This window comes from Saccopteryx leptura, chromosome 9 (genome assembly GCF_036850995.1).
Source record: "Saccopteryx leptura isolate mSacLep1 chromosome 9, mSacLep1_pri_phased_curated, whole genome shotgun sequence".
Lineage (NCBI taxonomy): Eukaryota > Metazoa > Chordata > Mammalia > Chiroptera > Emballonuridae > Saccopteryx > Saccopteryx leptura.
Window position 1 is genome coordinate 16,917,697 of NC_089511.1, and position 16,820 is coordinate 16,934,516.

Below are 16,820 nucleotides of genomic sequence, written 5' to 3' on the forward strand. Positions count from 1 at the left end.
CCCATAGTCACATGGGGAGCAGAACCAGGACACCGAGCCCATCTGATATTCCTAAACTCAAACCACCCCACAAGCCCAGGCTGGCTCTCTGACGCTGCTATGCCCCAGCTGGGTGACCTGGACTTGTTTAAACTTGCTCTGTGTCCTGAGCTCTAAAATGGCAATGATGACACCTGCCCTCGGGGTTACAAGAAAGATAACTAAGACCCTTGGCGGGCACTGAGCTCAGGGCCCCAGATTTGGGCCTGGAGTCGGGCGTGAATTGAGTGTCCCAGGCGGGTCCCGGGGTAGGCCTCCGGGGGGGACAGGCTGGCTGGTGGGAGGCAGCCACCCACCACGGGGCCTGCCTATCTGCAGCTCACCCGGCCTTCACAAAGAAACAATAACAGGAAACCATCCCAGGGGGAAGTGGGCCCGGGCCAGCTGGAAACCTGGAAGGGTGGCGGCGGGCCTCCCTCGCTGCTGCGCTGCTGCGGGTGTGGCTCCCCTCGAGAGGCTGTCCGCCGAGCTCCACAGAGCGCCCAGCCCCCAGCCCTGGACAGACGGTCGGACGGAACAGGGACACCTCCCAGCCCACAGCAAGGTGAGTGAGCACTCCCAACCTCAACCGACCGGACCCATGGCCAGGTACCCAAAACAGGAGGGCTCTTGCCTTTCCCGTCTGAAGTCTGAAGAATGGTGGCTGTTGGGGGCCCAAGAAGAGCCAGTTCTCAGGGCAGACGGGGTCTCTTCCCGGCACAGAGCAAGCTGGGAAGTGCGTGATCGGGAGCTCCTAGTGCTGAGGGAGGGGTGAGGGCTAGGCTCTCACACGCAGACTCTCCCACTCGCTGTGACTCCCGCCGGTGGGCAGGCTCGGAAGGCAGGGGGCCGCCCGAGGTTCCCAGCTCACCAGGACCAGGGGACAGGCACCCAGTCCCCCTTCCCCCTGGGAGAGGGCTAGCTGCGACCTGCCGCCCTCCCCTGCCCCCAAGGCTCTGTGGGGACTGGGACAGCAACCCTGGAAGGGGAGCCTCAGCCCCTCAGTCAGCCTGTACCCCCATTTTCAAAATAGACAAGCTGAGGCTTAACTCTGGGTACCTGAGGCCCTGCCTGTGGGAGCCCCGGCCCTGCCTGGGGGAGATGGAGCCAGGGGGGTGGCCCACTCCTTCTCCCCTGACACCCAGGTATCCACGGCCCTTGTATTTTAGAGAAGTCCTTCAAAAGGACCTGAAGGCAGGTGGGCTAGAGTTAAGAGCCAGCTCTACCCTTCGCTGCCTGTGTGACTCTGGGACAATCACTCCATGTTACCAAACCTCAGTTTGCCTGTCTGAACAATGGAGACAGGCAGTCTTTTCCCGGTTCCCACTGCGGGAACTGGAGGTCCTGCGGAGAAGGCTCTTAAACAATGGAGCTCAGCGTTTCCCTAGCACCCACCGCCCCACGAGCTAGGCACAGCCTTCCTCCCTTTCTCGGTGGAGGAAAGTGAGACTTGGAGAAGTTAAGTAAGAGCTGGGGCGGGGGGCTGACTCGGCATCGCGTACCCCCAAAGCACAGGCTCTTTCTGGCACCGTGCAGCCTCCCCATGTCTCAGCTTTCTCACCTAGCTCTGGGAGAAAATAAGTAGGTACCATTAAAGAAAGGAAATGGTCTCTTCATGAGTCCATTTAACGAGGCGATGTTCACACCTGGCTCTGAAAGTCACAGTATGGTATTTTCAAGAAATCACAGCTAAATTTACCAGCTCCCCCAGAGCAGATCATGACTGTGAGCGACATAAAGGCTTTGGCCTCTGAGGTCGGTCGGTCCCCAGCGGGTGAGGGGGGCGAGGCGAAAGGGAGAGGACCCCAACGGAGCTCTTCCCCAGGCCAGCACTAAGCTTGCGCCCCAACCCTGATAAGGACATTTCTTCCACGATCGAGGGGCAGAGAGAATCCTAGAGGAGAAGACAGGTTTGCTGGGGGAAGCAGGGAGGAGGACTTGCAGAGGCCGGGGTTGGCCGGAGGGTTTCAGAGCAGGACGTGTCTGGAGAGCGAGTGACACTGAAGGCCATGAGCGCTGGACCTAGTGACACTGAAGGCCATGAGCGCTGGACCTAGTGACACTGAAGGCCATGGACCTAGTGACACTGAAGGCCATGAGCGCTGGACCTAGTGACACTGAAGGCCGTGAGCGCTGGACCTAGTGACACTGAAGGCCATGAGCGCTGGACCTAGTGACACTGAAGGCCATGAGCGCTGGACCTAGTGACACTGAAGGCCATGAGCGCTGGACCTAGTGACACTGAAGGCCATGGACCTAGTGACACTGAAGGCCATGAGCGCTGGACCTAGTGACACTGAAGGCCATGAGCACTGGACCTAGTGACACTGAAGGCCATGAGCGCTGGACCTAGTGACACTGAAGGCCATGAGCGCTGGACCTAGTGACGCTGAAGGCCATGAGCACTGGACCTAGTGACGCTGAAGGCCATGAGCGCTGGACCTAGTGACACTGAAGGCCGTGAGCGCTGGACCTAGTGACACTGAAGGCCGTGAGCACTGGACCTAGTGACACTGAAGGCCGTGAGCGCTGGACCTAGTGACACTGAAGGCCATGAGCGCTGGACCTAGTGACACTGAAGGCCATGAGCGCTGGACCTAGTGACACTGAAGGCCATGAGCGCTGGACCTAGTGACGCTGAAGGCCATGAGCGCTGGACCTAGTGACGCTGAAGGCCATGAGCACTGGACCTAGTGACGCTGAAGGCCATGAGCACTGGACCTAGTGACACTGAAGGCCATGAGCGCTGGACCTAGTGACACTGAAGGCCATGAGCGCTGGACCTAGTGACACTGAAGGCCATGGACCTAGTGACACTGAAGGCCATGAGCGCTGGACCTAGTGACACTGAAGGCCGTGAGTGCCGGGACCTAGTGACACTGAAGGCCGTGAGCACTGGACCTAGTGACACTGAAGGCCATGAGCGCTGGACCTAGTGACACTGAAGGCCATGAGTGCCGGGACCTAGTGACACTGAAGGCCGTGAGCGCTGGACCTAGTGACACTGAAGGCCGGGAGTGCCGGGACCTAGTGACACTGAAGGCCATGAGCGCTGGACCTAGTGACACTGAAGGCCATGAGTGCCGGGACCTAGTGACACTGAAGGCCATGAGTGCCGGGACCTAGTGACACTGAAGGCCATGAGCACTGGACCTAGTGACACTGAAGGCCGTGAGCACTGGACCTAGTGACACTGAAGGCCGTGAGCACTGGACCTAGTGACACTGAAGGCCATGAGCACTGGACCTAGTGACACTGAAGGCCATGAGTGCCGGGACCTAGTGACACTGAAGGCCGTGAGTGCCGGGACCTAGTGACACTGAAGGCCGGGAGTGCCGGGACCAGGGGCCTTGGTTCATCTTCAGGGCGTGGGGGGCTGGGTCTTCCTCATCTGGCCTGACTTCAACCGTCTATGGGCCCAGCCCAGAGGGCAGCAGGTGACCTCCAGGGGCTGGGGAGCCACTGAGTCCTTGCCACCCTGCCAATGCTGGCTTACTGGGGTAAAGAGGGAGGGGAGGTGTCCACTGGCCTTGAAGGGGTTAAACTGCCTGCCCCGCAGTCTGGACCTAAGCAATTGTGCTGGTGAACAAGGGCAGGATGTGGGGGCAGGAAACTCGAGGATATGAGTGAGGCCAGCTCCTTCTGACCCCACTGCCCCTACCACACTCAAGCTTGGAGAGCGGGGAAGTCAGGACTGTACCTGACTGTTTAGACTATAGAAGCAGGTACCAGGATGAGCCAGGAGCCCAATAACCCTAGGAATGAAATGTTCTAGGAGACAAGTCCTGCCCTGAGGAGCTTGGCTTCTGGCTGGCGAGATACTGAAAAGCCCATCCTAACCCAGGTCCAAGAGGAGGTTGGGTGGAGAAATCATAGAAGACTTCCTGGAAGAAAAGCAGGAGCCCCATAGGATACTGGCAGGTTTTGATTCCACAATCTGATCCTCAGTCTTCTCTATCTGGGGGAGGGAGGGACTCAAAGGTCCCTAAACTCACTAAAGGATCTCCAGATTGCCTGTGTGGGGCCACGGTACGACAGTAAACCCTGGCAGGTGTAGACACTAGGAAGACGAGGAAGCAGGTCCATGGGGCCAGGCCAAGCCAGGCAGGCGGTGAATGAGATTTCCTTCTGGAGAAGAACAGAGGGGAATGGGGGCGGGGGCGGGGAAGAACGAGGAAATGAGGGCAGATGTGACTAGGCCAGTCACGTCCATACCCTCTAGGCTGGAGAGGGTGAGTGGATGAGGGTCAAGACACCTTCTGACCATCTACTGCATGACAGGCTTCAAACCCAGTGCTTTCATTGAATGCCCCTGACCAGGGAGGCGGCTATGGTTAACGAAGCAGCTAGAGCTCAGAGAGGGCAAGGGATGGGTCCAAGGCCACACAGCTCATGAGCGACTGCGCAGGTTCAAACAAGCTCATTCTGTTGCCCCCACTGACTGCCTCAGAGCCCCAGTCAAAGTCAGGAAGCCCAGAGGAGGCTAATAAGGTTGAAGGGAAGGTGTTCTCCCCTTGGAGCTTGGAGATGCCCAGTAGGAAACAGGGACACAGACTGGATGATTGTGGAGCCCGGAGACCCCAGTACAGATTTGTTTCAAACTGCTAACTAGTGTCGGTAGTATCTACTCCAAGACTGTTACTCCAAGTTCAGTGGAATGAGCACTGTGGTTAAGGGTATGGGAAGGGGAGAGTGGCGATCTATGAGCTCTGCTTTGCCAGCCCTGCTGCAAGAGGTGCCTGCACAGTGGTAAGAGTGCGTTCATCAGGGATCCATAAGAAGGATAATCTTAATGTCCTCAAAGGATCAAAATCTGAAAAGTAGTGTATCTGATACCATCACGGCCATTAGGGAGGCTATTTGGGGACAGGGGAGAGCTTCTGAGTTATACCAACTATTGCACTGCTCTGACCACCCAAGGTGTGTCTGCAAATATGCAGGTTTGTTCTGAGCCCTGTGAGTGAGGAAGGACGCAGTGACAAGACCAGAGCTGAGACTGAGGCAGGCTGGCAGGCAGCTGTGGGGACACTAATACATTGAGGTCCAGAGCCTTGAGCTCAGGCAGCTGGATGTTGGATGGAGTGGAGACAGACCCAGACCTGCCTTGTCAGAGACAATCAGCTGAGCGAGGGGCAGGAATCAATCCGAAGACCTCATGGACAAAGCAACCTGGGGCTTGAAAGGACGTATAGCATTCTCTCAGGGGACAGAGCAAGAAATGACATCTGGGAAGAGGGAACAGCCTATGCAAAAAGCCTGCTGGAGAGAGAACAAGCACTGTGCATTCCAGAAACATCTTGTTCCCCTCGTGGGGGGAAGGAGCAGGGAGGTGGGGAAGCAGAGAGCCAGAGCGGGGGCAGGGGACACACGCCCGGTCATGCTGGGCCTTGAGCACTGGCTCAGGAACTAGATTCGTCCTGCAGGGAAAGGGGTCAGCAGGGAGAGCCGTCAGCAGGGGAGCAGTGTGGTCAGTGTGGGCAGCTCTAAGCGGAATCAAGGCAGGGCAGATCCCCAAAGGGAGGGGATCAGGTCTGGGACCCACAGGACCAGGTGCCTGGGCTGAACTGAGCTACAATCCAAGAGGAAGGAGAAAGCCCTGGGGGTCAGCTCCTAGCTGCCCGGCCCCACCCCTAACACACCCAGCCCCGAGGCTGCCAGGGCCTCGCCCCTCATCCTCTCAGCATCTGAGTTGCCAAGGCCCAGCTATAAATCCTAAGGCTCACGCAGACAATGTGGCGGTCCCTGAAGGAGTTTGGGATCACTGGCTCAACCCTCTGCCCTGGACTGAGGTGGTGGGGTAGGAAGGTGATGGGAAGAGCTGCCCAGGGCCACACAGGGAGCAGGGGGCCCAGTGGGTCCCCTCCAAAAGACACACCTCCTGCATGGCCTGGGCCCAGCCTTTATCCCTGACCTGGGGCCTCTGGGCTGGAGTCCAGAGCCTGCAGGAGGCTGTGCCGGGACTAAGTGTCCAGCCCCCACTCTGGGGCTGTGCCTGGGGCTGGACTCGGCGGCCAGGCCCTGTCCCAGCGGGCAGTGGGTGTGCTGGGAGGGAGCAGAGGGGCCAGACCCGAAGAGCAACTCGGCAGGAGCTGGTGCGGCAGATTCCTGGGGAGGGGTGTGTACTCGTATAGGTACATTTGAGGGTGTGCTATATCCATGAGGCCTAAGGATGTCGTATGTGGATCCCTGACCTGGAAGCTTCCTCCACCCCCCGCAAGCACCTTAGGCCTACGCAATGACCCCCCCCCAAAGCCCAAACTTATCCCCTAAAACTTCAGGCTTGAGCAGGGCCCTGGCCAGGTCGAGGAGTAGGGGTCTGCCCGATGGTCAGGGGCAGGACCGACTCAAGTATCTGCCAGACTGCCCTCTGAGTGGCTCCCAGCTGGGTCCAGGCTTCCCAGGGTCAATATAGCTACAAACGGAGCATCTCCAGCCCCTCCCCTCCTTTGTGCCCTGTGACCCCCCTAACCCCTGCTTTTTTGTTTTGTTTTGTTTTGTTTTGTTTTTTTACAGAGACAGAGAGAGAGTCAGAGAGAGGGATAGACAGGGACAGACAGACAGGAACGGAGAGAGATGAGAAGCATCAATCATTAGTTTTTCGTTGCGCGTTGCGACACCTTAGTTGTTCATTGCTCTCTCATATGTGCCTTGACCGCGAGCCTTCAGCAGACCGAGTAACCCCTTCCTCAAGCCAGCGAGCTTGGGTCCAAGCTGGTGAGCTTTGCTCAAACCAGATGAGCCGTGCTCAAGCTGGCAACCTCAGGGTCTCAAACCTGGGTCCTTCCGCATCCCAGTCCAACGTTCTATCCACTGCACCACCGCCTGGTCAGGCTAACCCCTGCTTTTAAAGAACACAGAGCTAAGGAGACCTCACAGTCCCTTCAAGGCCACACCCCAGCGACACGTGGGGGCCACAAAGAGAAAAGGAGCAGAGGGAGTTTGGCCTGATGTCCCACAGCAGGACAGAGGCAGGACTCACTCGTGGACTGAGACCCGCCCCTCCCTGCCTCTCACAGCCTCCTGCGCTCCTGCGCCAAAGCACACGTCACCCGTAAAACTGTCTTTCTTACAAAACGGTCGTGTCCGTCTCCCCTCCCGCCCCCTAGGATGCAGCCCGCGTTTGCTCCCCGTGTGTAGTTCAGTGCCTGCCACATAGCCGGTGCTCAATGAATGTTTGTTGAGTGACTATAACCCCAACGCTCTAGAGAGGACTTCAGAGAAGGGTGACATGTGAGCTAAATCCAGGCAGAGAAGAGAGAATGGCAAGTGTGAAGGCCACGAGGACATGGCCGTGCCTGGTGGGTGTGAACCCCGCAGGCTAGGGTTACTCCTGGAGGCTCACCCAGCCCCCTTGGGGTGCAGACAGGTAACTGCAGAGAAGCAGACGGAGACACAGGGCCCCACCTGGCTCGGCCTTGGGAGCCACCCCTCAGTGTTTGCCCCCCCCCCCCAAGCATCTGGATTTTAACCCCAGGGACCCCATTCGCGTGGACATAGACCCGACCCTGGGACTCTCCCAAGCCCCAACCTGCCACCCCGGCCCAGGTGATCTAGCCATTCCCTGGACCTTCCGGGGCTCCCCTTCCCTGCTCCTGGGCTCCACGCCTGCTCAGCAGGGGCTCTGGCCACGCTTTGTCCTCTCACTTTGGGCCCTGTAGACCTTCTCAGACCAGCCGAAAGCACAGAGGGCCCATCCCTATCCACAAGTCCCTTTGAAGCTGCCCCCAAAGGTCTCTAACAGGGCTCCGGGGATGGGCATTGTCCCAGATCCTGGGTAGCAGGGACGCGGCAGCACCTGACCTCCCCGGCACACACGTCTGTGAGTCCTCTCTCCCCCCGAGGTGGCTGTTAGACAAGCTCCTAAGGCTGCTCGGCTAGGAATTTTTGAACACGAAAATCACTTCCAGAATCTTCCAACCCTCTGCGTATCTGTCATATGCAAACCCCCGGCCCCCCTGATCTCTCTGAAAACTCTGTGAGTGCAGCCGAGAGACACGACTCCTATCTGTGACAAAGTGAAGGGCTAAAATAAGCCTGGCCTCAGCTGCGGCTCTGACGGCACCTCCAGAGGTGCCGCCGTGGAAAATTCTGCCTCCAGCTGTGGGTACAGTCAGCCCTGCCACCTGACTTCCTCTCCCTGGCAGGAGGGGTGGCAGCGATTGTTGGTGAAAACCCTTCCCCCCGGGCACCCTTCCTGATGGCGAAGTTTCTTACACAAAAGAGAAAAGACACAAGTGAGCATGGCTCTTCACATGGAAGTGTCCCTCGGGTCCCCCTGAGATCAAGTAGAGAAGGAGTCCAGGATGTAGAAAAAGATTGATCTGGTTGAGGGTGTCAGGTCTACCACTTCTGACTTGTTTGTCCTGAGCCTCGGTTTCTTCCTCCGTGAAATGGGGCTGATAATTCCTACTTCCTGGGGACAGTGTGGACCCGGAATGAGATAACATCTATGAGAGCCCAGCAAGGAGAGCAGTTGATGATTATCACTGCGCGGCTGTCACCACAGAGCAGGGAGGTGATGAGAAAAGCATTGTGTGGGGTGAAAGGCAGCCTCAGTTCAAACCCTGGCTCCACCTCTTGCTGCTGTGTGACCTGGGAGGACTCACTCCACCTCTCTGAACCTCACCTGTGCAAAATGGGATTGCTAACAACAGGAATTTCAGTCCCCTCCACTTCTCCAGGCAAGGAAGGGCTGTCTCAGGACGGCACTCAAGGGTCCAGAATGGGGTTTTGTAAGCCCGACCTCCCAAAGGCCCCCATCTCCAAGGTCCTGCCTCCGCACTAACTGCTCACTGACATAGAGCTGAGCACACAGACCTCCCTGCCTGCCCCAGCAGGTGACACACTGGTGATATAGGGTGACTCTGTGGGGTCTGGGCCAGTCCTCTGTGCCAAGGCTACAGGGCTCACATGAGGGTCCTTGCTTGACACAGAGTGAACCCAAGGCACTTTTCTGCACATTCAGAGAACACTTTGTATGTGGAGCCAGCCAGAGCCCACTGAGGGGTTAATGTCCCCGTGAGCCACGTGGCCATAGCCTGGGACCGGTGACCTCTGCTTTATTTCAGCCCAGCGTGGTTATTTGTTTGTCTGGCCGATGGCTGCCGTCAGCCCTGGGACCACGAGGAGAAAGCTCTGCTCCTCTTCACTGTACCGGATAGGGTCCTGGCAGGTGACAGTATTGTCCCCAGGGGCTCAAATGAAGGGACTTTGTGAAGGGAACAGTTACAGAGCTGGGAGCTCAACTGAGGGGACAAGGGGGACACTGAGGCACACGGAGACCAGCAATAGTGAGAGGCGTGACCACCCAGGGCCAGAGACACAGAAGAAGGGAAGGTTGTTTCTAGAATCCAGGGAGGGACAGAACTGCGGAGGGGCTGACAGAGAGGAGCTGTCACCATGGAGACAAGCAGCTTTGGCCAAAAAACACGAAGCGGCAGAGAGCCCCTTCTCTCCCATCCCTGGAGCTCCTGCTCGAGCCCCTATTGGCCGGCGGCAGCAGCCGGAGCCGGGAGGCCCAGGGGTCCAGCCCCTGCGCACGGAGCAGAGGTCAGGGCAGGTGCGGGGGCAGCGGGTCCCGCAGCTGGGGGCCGGCCAATCCCCCGCTGCACGGCTGCGTGTGAAGGAGAAGGAACCAGAGGGTCAGCGAGGATTCATACACAGAACGCTTCATTTTAGCTACCGCTCATCAGCCATGTTGCCCACATTCTCTGCTTCAGCCTGAAAACAACCCTGCGAGGTAGAGGCTAGTTTCCCACCGTCCGGGTGGTGGAATTGAGGCTCAGGCAGGTAGAGCGTCTTGTGCAGCCACTCAGTGACAAAGCAGTGTGACTGGGGGTCTGTGAACCGTGGAGCCCGTGGTCACAGCCGTCACCCTGCACTGCGTGCGCCCGAAGGGGAGAGACCCGTGTGGGACGTGGCCGGGCCCAGGGGTTGGGGAAGATGGACGTGGGGCGAGATGGGGAGAGCTCCTCCAGGAAGGAGAGGAAGCTGTGACCGAGCTACCCTGGGGGGCCCGGCCATCAACCCCATGGCAGCCTCAAGCCGGGCTGCAGTGGGGCACACCCAGGGGTGGGCAGGGCTGCAAGGCCAGGACCAAGGACAGTCCCTAGGCGAGGAGACTGGGGCTCAGCTCTGAAGGACAAGTTCACCAGGCGGAGAGGGGCCCACCTGTGGGGGCAGGGGGTGCTGTCGTGGACCACCTCTCTCCTCCAGCTCCCCGCTGTCCTTACTGTCCCAGCCTCATGAGGTTAAACACCCTTCACCCCCGGCCACCCTCTGCCAGTGGCCTCGGGCCTGCTTCCTCCCCAGAGTCCCAGGCTGGTCTGCAGCCGCTGCTGGCCAAGGCCACAGAGAAGTTTAATAGGCAACTCCCAACTGACGCAGGTCACGCAGACAGTTTTGGTTTCCTCCCCTCCAAACGCGCCGCCAGCCCACTCTTCCGAGTCTCTGTAAAGGCCCTGCGGTCACCTAACTGCACAGACCCAAGACTTGGAGTTTCCTTGAACCCTTTCGGTGCCTCCCACCTACAGCCCTTTCCCCAGCAAGTCCTGCTGACTCCGCCTCCAAACCATATCCTGCAGCCATGCCCTCCTCAACAGGTCTGGGACAGCAGTGCCTGTCACCTGAGGGACAGTGGCTGCCTCCCCGATCCACCCTCGCCCAGCCAGTTCCCTCCCTACAGCCAATGGCAGGACCCAACTTCATCAGTTTTCCATGGCTGCTTCAACAAGCTGCCCCAAATTGTGAAACAACATCAGTTTACTTATTTGTTATCTTATACTCCTAGAGATCAGAAGTCTGAAAGAGGCCTCGGTGGCCTAAGGTCAGGGCTGCATTCCTTCTGACGGCTCCGGGGAGAATCCACTTCCTGGCCCTTTCTGGCTTCTGGAAGCCGCCCACAGAAGCCTGTGGTCCCAAAGTATTCCAACCTGTTTCTGATGTCATATCTCCTTTCTCCTAATTCTTCCCCCACCTCAATCTCGCTATCTCAAGATTCTTAACTTATTCATACCTTCTAAAAGCCCTTTTGTCACTCACGTACAGGTTCCAGAGCCAAGGATGCGGGGGGGGGGGTTATCATTCATTCAGCCCCCCACACTGACCTAGTCACCTCTGCTTGTGCCTCACTCTCCCCCAGTGCCCCTTTCTATCTATCCAAGGGGCGTTCTTTTAATCTTCAAACACACTACCCACTGTGGTACCCCTGGGCCTTTGCACTTGCTGGTCTCTTCTGCCTAGAATTTCCTTCCTTCCCCTGCATTTCTAGGGCTGACACTCAGATGTTGGCTTTATTGTCACCTCTCTAAGAGGCCTTTCCTGGCCCCTCTGTCTCAGCCAGTTGCCCCCTCTGTTGCATCCTCCACTGTAATCCCCTGAGCCCCTCTGATCACTAGCTGATATATTTTATTTACTTAGTCTCCTGGTGTTCCCACCACAGTGTGAGCTCCCTGAGGGCGGGTCCCTTCCATCCTGCTCACTGCTGTACCCCAGGGGCCCAGTATATATAGTGGCTCAATGCTCATTGAGGCTTGCACCTTGTCCTATTCAGAGACCTAAAAACTCTGTTTCTCAATTTCACTCCTGTTTGTTTTATTTTTTCTTTTCCAAGTCACTTCTCACTTGAGGGAGGAAGAAAGAACCAAGACTTGCAGTTCCTTTCTAGGCAAAGAAGGAAATGACCCACAGGGCGTGGATCCAGAGAGGCTGGGAGAGGCGTCATGTCCGCTGCCACCCCTGAGTCAGAACCAGCGTCCTGGCAAGGGCCCCAAGCCGCCCCCCCCCCCCCCGCCTTTGCTCACTAACTGCTCTGGCCTGGAATGGCTGCTCTTTCCAGGTCTTCTGTCAAAGGGCACCAGGTCTCTGAGGAATGTGAGAGGCAGGACCAGGAGGGTCTCCCCTGGGCACACGGCACGTGCATTCCGGGGCATGCCCTGCCCCGCCTCAACCCTAGCAGGCTACTTCCTCCTGGGCCGGTGACAGGGCCATCGGCTGGGAACTCGGGATGCTAAGGTCAGCAGTCCTCTCAGCCCTCACGTAGGCCAGCCTGGCGCCAGGGTCTCCGAGGAAATGTTACTAGAGTTTGGGAGGCCCCTGTGATGTGCAGAGTTCAGCCTCTCCTCCAGACCAGGGCCGGGGACAGCAGGCCTCCTACCCAGCACCCCGCCAGTCCGCGTCTCTCCAGGGAGGAGTCCTGGTCCCACAACCAGCCACCTGCCTTCTTCCTCTGAACCATTCCAGGGGCCACAGGTTAGTGACACAGGCACCCAGCAGGGGAGGACCGGTGGGGTCAGGGCTGAGAGGACATAGTGCCGGCCAAGGTCAGAACCTCCACGCACCATGGGACAGTGGGGAAAGCCCTCTTCCTGGAATTCTGGATGAAGCCAGATCCTAGTCCAGGCTGATCCGAAGGCTGCCTTCAAGGTCATGTACTCTGGGCAACGGTGGGGACCCTGTGCTAACAGACCCTCATGCTTGGTTTCATGTTCTTCTGTCTCCATCTTGAAATTCTTTTTTTTTTTTTAAATTTTTTTTTTAATTCATTTTTAGAGAGGAGGGGGGGGAGAGAGAAACAGAGAGAGAGAAGTGGGGAGGAGCTGGAAGCATCAACTCCCATATGTGCCTTGACCAGGCAAGCCCAGGGTTTCGAACCGGCGACCTCAGCATTTCCAGGTCGACGCTTTATCCACTGCGCCACCACAGGTCAGGCTCCATCTTGAAATTCTTAATGACGTTTGAACATAGGACCCCACATTTAAATTTTGCACTGGGCCCTGAAAATATCGAAACCAGTCTTGCAAGCTGAGCCCCCCAACCCCCTCCCTGCCTCGCCCTGGCTCATGTGACTGCTCCTAAGCTGGCGTCTCCAATGAGTTCTGGGGTGAGGTCCGACCCTCTGGGTTAAGACATTGGGTTTCATAAGAGCCTTCAAAGACCAAAGCGAGGCTGCCCCAGGGCCGCTCGGGCTGACCAGCGGACAGGCTTATTTAGTCCTACATTATAGCGGCTGCTGAGACAAGAGAGAACATTAGGTTCCGATCAAGATGATGGAGTAGATAATCGCAGTAGACGCATCCTCCCACAACTACATCAAAATTACAGGACTACTAAATTACAGAACAATCATCATTCAGAACCACTTGAAATCTAGCTGAACTGAAGTCCCATAATTGAGGATGTAAAGAAGACGCCTCATCGTGACTGGTAGGAGGGGTAGATGGGCAGAAGGAGCTGGCCCAACACCAACTCAACTGGAAGATATTTCTTCCAATTTTTGGTGGCTAAAAATTGGAAGAAATATCTCAGCTACAAAGGTCCCACTGAGTGAGGAGCGAGGGGTCCCAGCTCCACTCCAGGCTCACCAGCCCAGGGTCCCAGAGCCAGGAAGAGAAGTCCCCATAACTTCTGGCTGTGCAAACCGGCAGGGATTGTGACTGAGAGAGACGGAAGGCTGTTGGAGTCCCAGGAGTTCCTCTTAAAGGGCCCACAGGGACTTACTCAGACTCGGTCACTCTGAGCTCCAGTGCTGGGGCAGCAGCTCAGAAGGCACCAGGGACATTTGGGGAGAAACTGAGTTGTCTGGCTCTGAGGAGGGGACTAGAGGGTCAGTTTTCTCCCTGATAGAAGTGCTGGCAGGGGCCCTTGTTTCTTTGCGGAGCCCTTCCCCCCAGAGCTGGCAGGCAGGAAGGTACCATATCTGAGTCTCCATCAACCTAGCTAGCACTGGTCACCCAGCCCTCGTGACTCCCTGAGACTTCACCCCACCCAACCTGCAGCGGACCTCAGATGCTTCCAGTGCTGTTTCTACACAAAGGCCTCTTTTGGCTTTAGCTGTAGACTTTTCTAAAATCTCTCAGAGGTTCACAAACCCAAACAAGCAGCTTCTGGCCTTGGCATGCCCTGTACTTCTTGCTAAGTGACCCCAGGTCTGTCACTAGTCATTAGTGGCAGTCAGCCTCAGTTTACAGCTTGGTTCTCCCAGGCACCTCCAAGAGCAAAACAAGTCGCATTCATCTGCAGATTGCTTCGTAGGTTGTGTCGGTGGCCCCAGGCAGAGAGCACAGGAGGAGGCTGACCTTGGCCTGAACCTCCCAGGAGGCTCCAACACCAGCTCACCAGGTAGACAGCTTCAGACAGCACCACCCAACCACCTTCAAAGCAACACACTCCAGTGGCAGACTCACTGGGGACCAGACCTGCTGAAGAGAGTCGTGCTCCTTGGGATTAGGCTTCAACAGCAGCTACTCCACTGTGGTCACTGCAGTCACGGCTTGTCCTAGCAGCTGATCAGCCTGGGGGTAAATTCCTCCCTTTTCTGTGTCAACAGCAATCAAGGCTCAACTACAACAGGAGGGTGCGCACAGCCCACGTGGGGGTGGGTGCACCTGGAGCACATCGTTCGGGGGACAGGAGAGGCTGCACCCTGAGCCCTACAGGACACCTGCTATGTAAGGCCACTCTACCCAGAGCAGGAGACGTTGCAGCTCTAACCAATGTGTAGAAACAAACATAGCAAGGCAGCCAAAATGAGGAGACAAAGAAACATATCCCAAATGAAAGACAGAACAGAACTCCAGAAAAAGAACTAAACAAAATGGAAACAAGCCATCTCCTAGATGCAGAATTCAAAACACTGGTTTTTAAGGATGCTCAGTGAACTTAGGGGAAGAGCGGATGCCCTCAGTGAGAACTTCAACAAAGACCTAGGAGTCGTAAAAATGGAGACAGAAAACGGTTTTTTTAAAAAAGAGAACTATTCAGAAATGAAGACTAGAATAACTGAAATGAAGAATCCATTACAGGGACTCAACCGTAAGTTGAGGAAGCAGATGATTGAATCAATGATTTGGAAGATAAGGAAGTAGGAAACACCCAATCAGAACAGCAAAGAGAAAAAAGAATCTAAAAAAATGAGGATAGTGTAAGGAGGCTCTGGAACAGCTTCAAGGGTACCAACATTGTGCATCACGGGGCTCCAGCAGGAGAAGAAAGAGCAAGGACCTGAAAACCTATTTGAAAAAAATAATGATTGAAAACTTTCCGCCTGAGCAGGTGGTGGCGCAGTGGATGGAGCGTCGGACTGGGATGCGGAGGACCCAGGTTCGAGACCCCGAGGTCGCCAGCTTGAGCATGGGCTCATCTGGTTTGAGCAAAGCTCACCAGCTTGGACCCAAGGTCGCTGGCTTGAGCAAGGGGTCACTCAGTCTGCTGTAGCCACCCCCCCCCCCGCAAGGCACAGATGAGAAATCAATCAGTGAACAACTAAGGTATCGCAATGAAAAACTGATGATTGATGCTTCTCATCTCTCTCCGTTCCTGTCTGTCCCTGTCTATCCCTCTCTCTGACTCTCTCTCTGTCTCTGTAAAAAAAAAAAAGAAAACTTCCCTAACATGGTGAAGGAAACAGACACACAAGTCTAAGAAGCTCAGACAGTCCCAAACATAATGAACCCACACCAAGACACATCATAACTCAAATGCCAAAGAGAGAATCTTAAAAGTGACAAGAAGAAAGCAGTTAGTTACCTACAATGGAGCTCCCATAAGACGTCAACTGATTTCTCAAAGGCATCCTGGCAGGCCAGAGGGGTTGGCATGAAAGAGTCAAAGTGGTGGGAAGCAAGGACCTACAACCAAGACTATTCCCCCCCAGGAAAGCTATCATTTAGAATCAAAGGACAGATAAAGAGCTTCCCAGACAAGAAAAAGCTGAAGGAGTTCAGCACCACCAACCTTGTATTATTACAAGAAATGTGAAAGGGTCTTAAGAAGAAGAAAAAAATAAAACATATGAAAAATAAAATAACAATATACATGTCAACAATTACTTTAAATGCAAATGGATTAAGTGCTCCAATCAAAAGACATCCGGTGGCTACATGGACAACAAGACCTTTACATATTCTGTGTACAAGAGACCCACTTCAGATCAAAAGACACACAGAGACTGAAAGGAAAGGGATGGAAAGAGACATTTCATGAAAATGAAAATTTTAAAAAAATAAAATAAAAAAGCTGGGGCAGCAATATTTATACCAGATAAAATAGACTTTAAAACAAAGTCTATAACAAGTGACAAAGGACCCAGCAAGCCCACTTCTGCGTATTTATTCAAAAAAACCCAGAACGCTAAATTGAAAAGGCATATACACCCCTATGTTTACTGCAGCATTGTTTACAACAGACAAGATACGGAAGCAACCCAGTGCCCATCAGTACAAGCAGTCCCTGGGTTACAAACGAGACAGGTTCTGTTGATTTATTCTTAAATTGAATCTGTCTGTAAGCTGAACAGGTACACTTACCTATTAAATGCAGTTTAGACAAATGTTTGTCTGAACATAATATTTATTTTTACCTTTCTGTGCATATCAGTACTTACGCATTTTCAAACTTACAGAACCTATCTCATTCATAACCCAGGGGACTGCCTGTAGACGAACGGATCAAGAAGAAGCGGGAGAGAGATACAATGGAAAATGACGCAGCATAAAAAGGAATAAAATCTTGGCAATCTGCAACAACATGGGTGAAACTGAGGGTATGGTGTGGGGTGAAATAAGTCAGACAGGGAAAGACAAATGCTAGGATTTCACTAATATCTGAAATCTTATAAAATAAACAAGCAGAACAGAAACAGACTCCTAGGTGCAGAGAACATTTTGATGGTTGACAGATGGGAGAGGTTTTAAAAGGTGAAAGGATGAAGAAGTACAAAATGGTAGTTACAGAATAGTCACTAATAGGGATGTCACTACAGTATAGGGAATCTAGTTGGTCAACGGTGTATTAGCTATATATGG

General features: G+C 55.0%; 1 protein-coding gene across 2 annotated transcripts in view; it reads left to right on the top strand.

Moving 5' to 3' along the window:
• The first annotated feature begins 454 nt into the window (after positions 1 to 454).
• CDH5 (cadherin 5) overlaps positions 455 to 16,820 on the top strand; it is a 41,020-nt gene continuing 24,654 nt past the window's right edge. The window contains exon 1 of one of the 2 annotated variants that reach the window (XM_066348683.1): positions 455 to 583. The gene's annotated coding sequence lies outside the window, so the exon portion shown is untranslated. Of the gene's footprint in view, positions 584 to 12,020; positions 12,268 to 16,820 lie in introns of those variants that run through there. The other variant, XM_066348684.1, reaches the window with a different exon arrangement.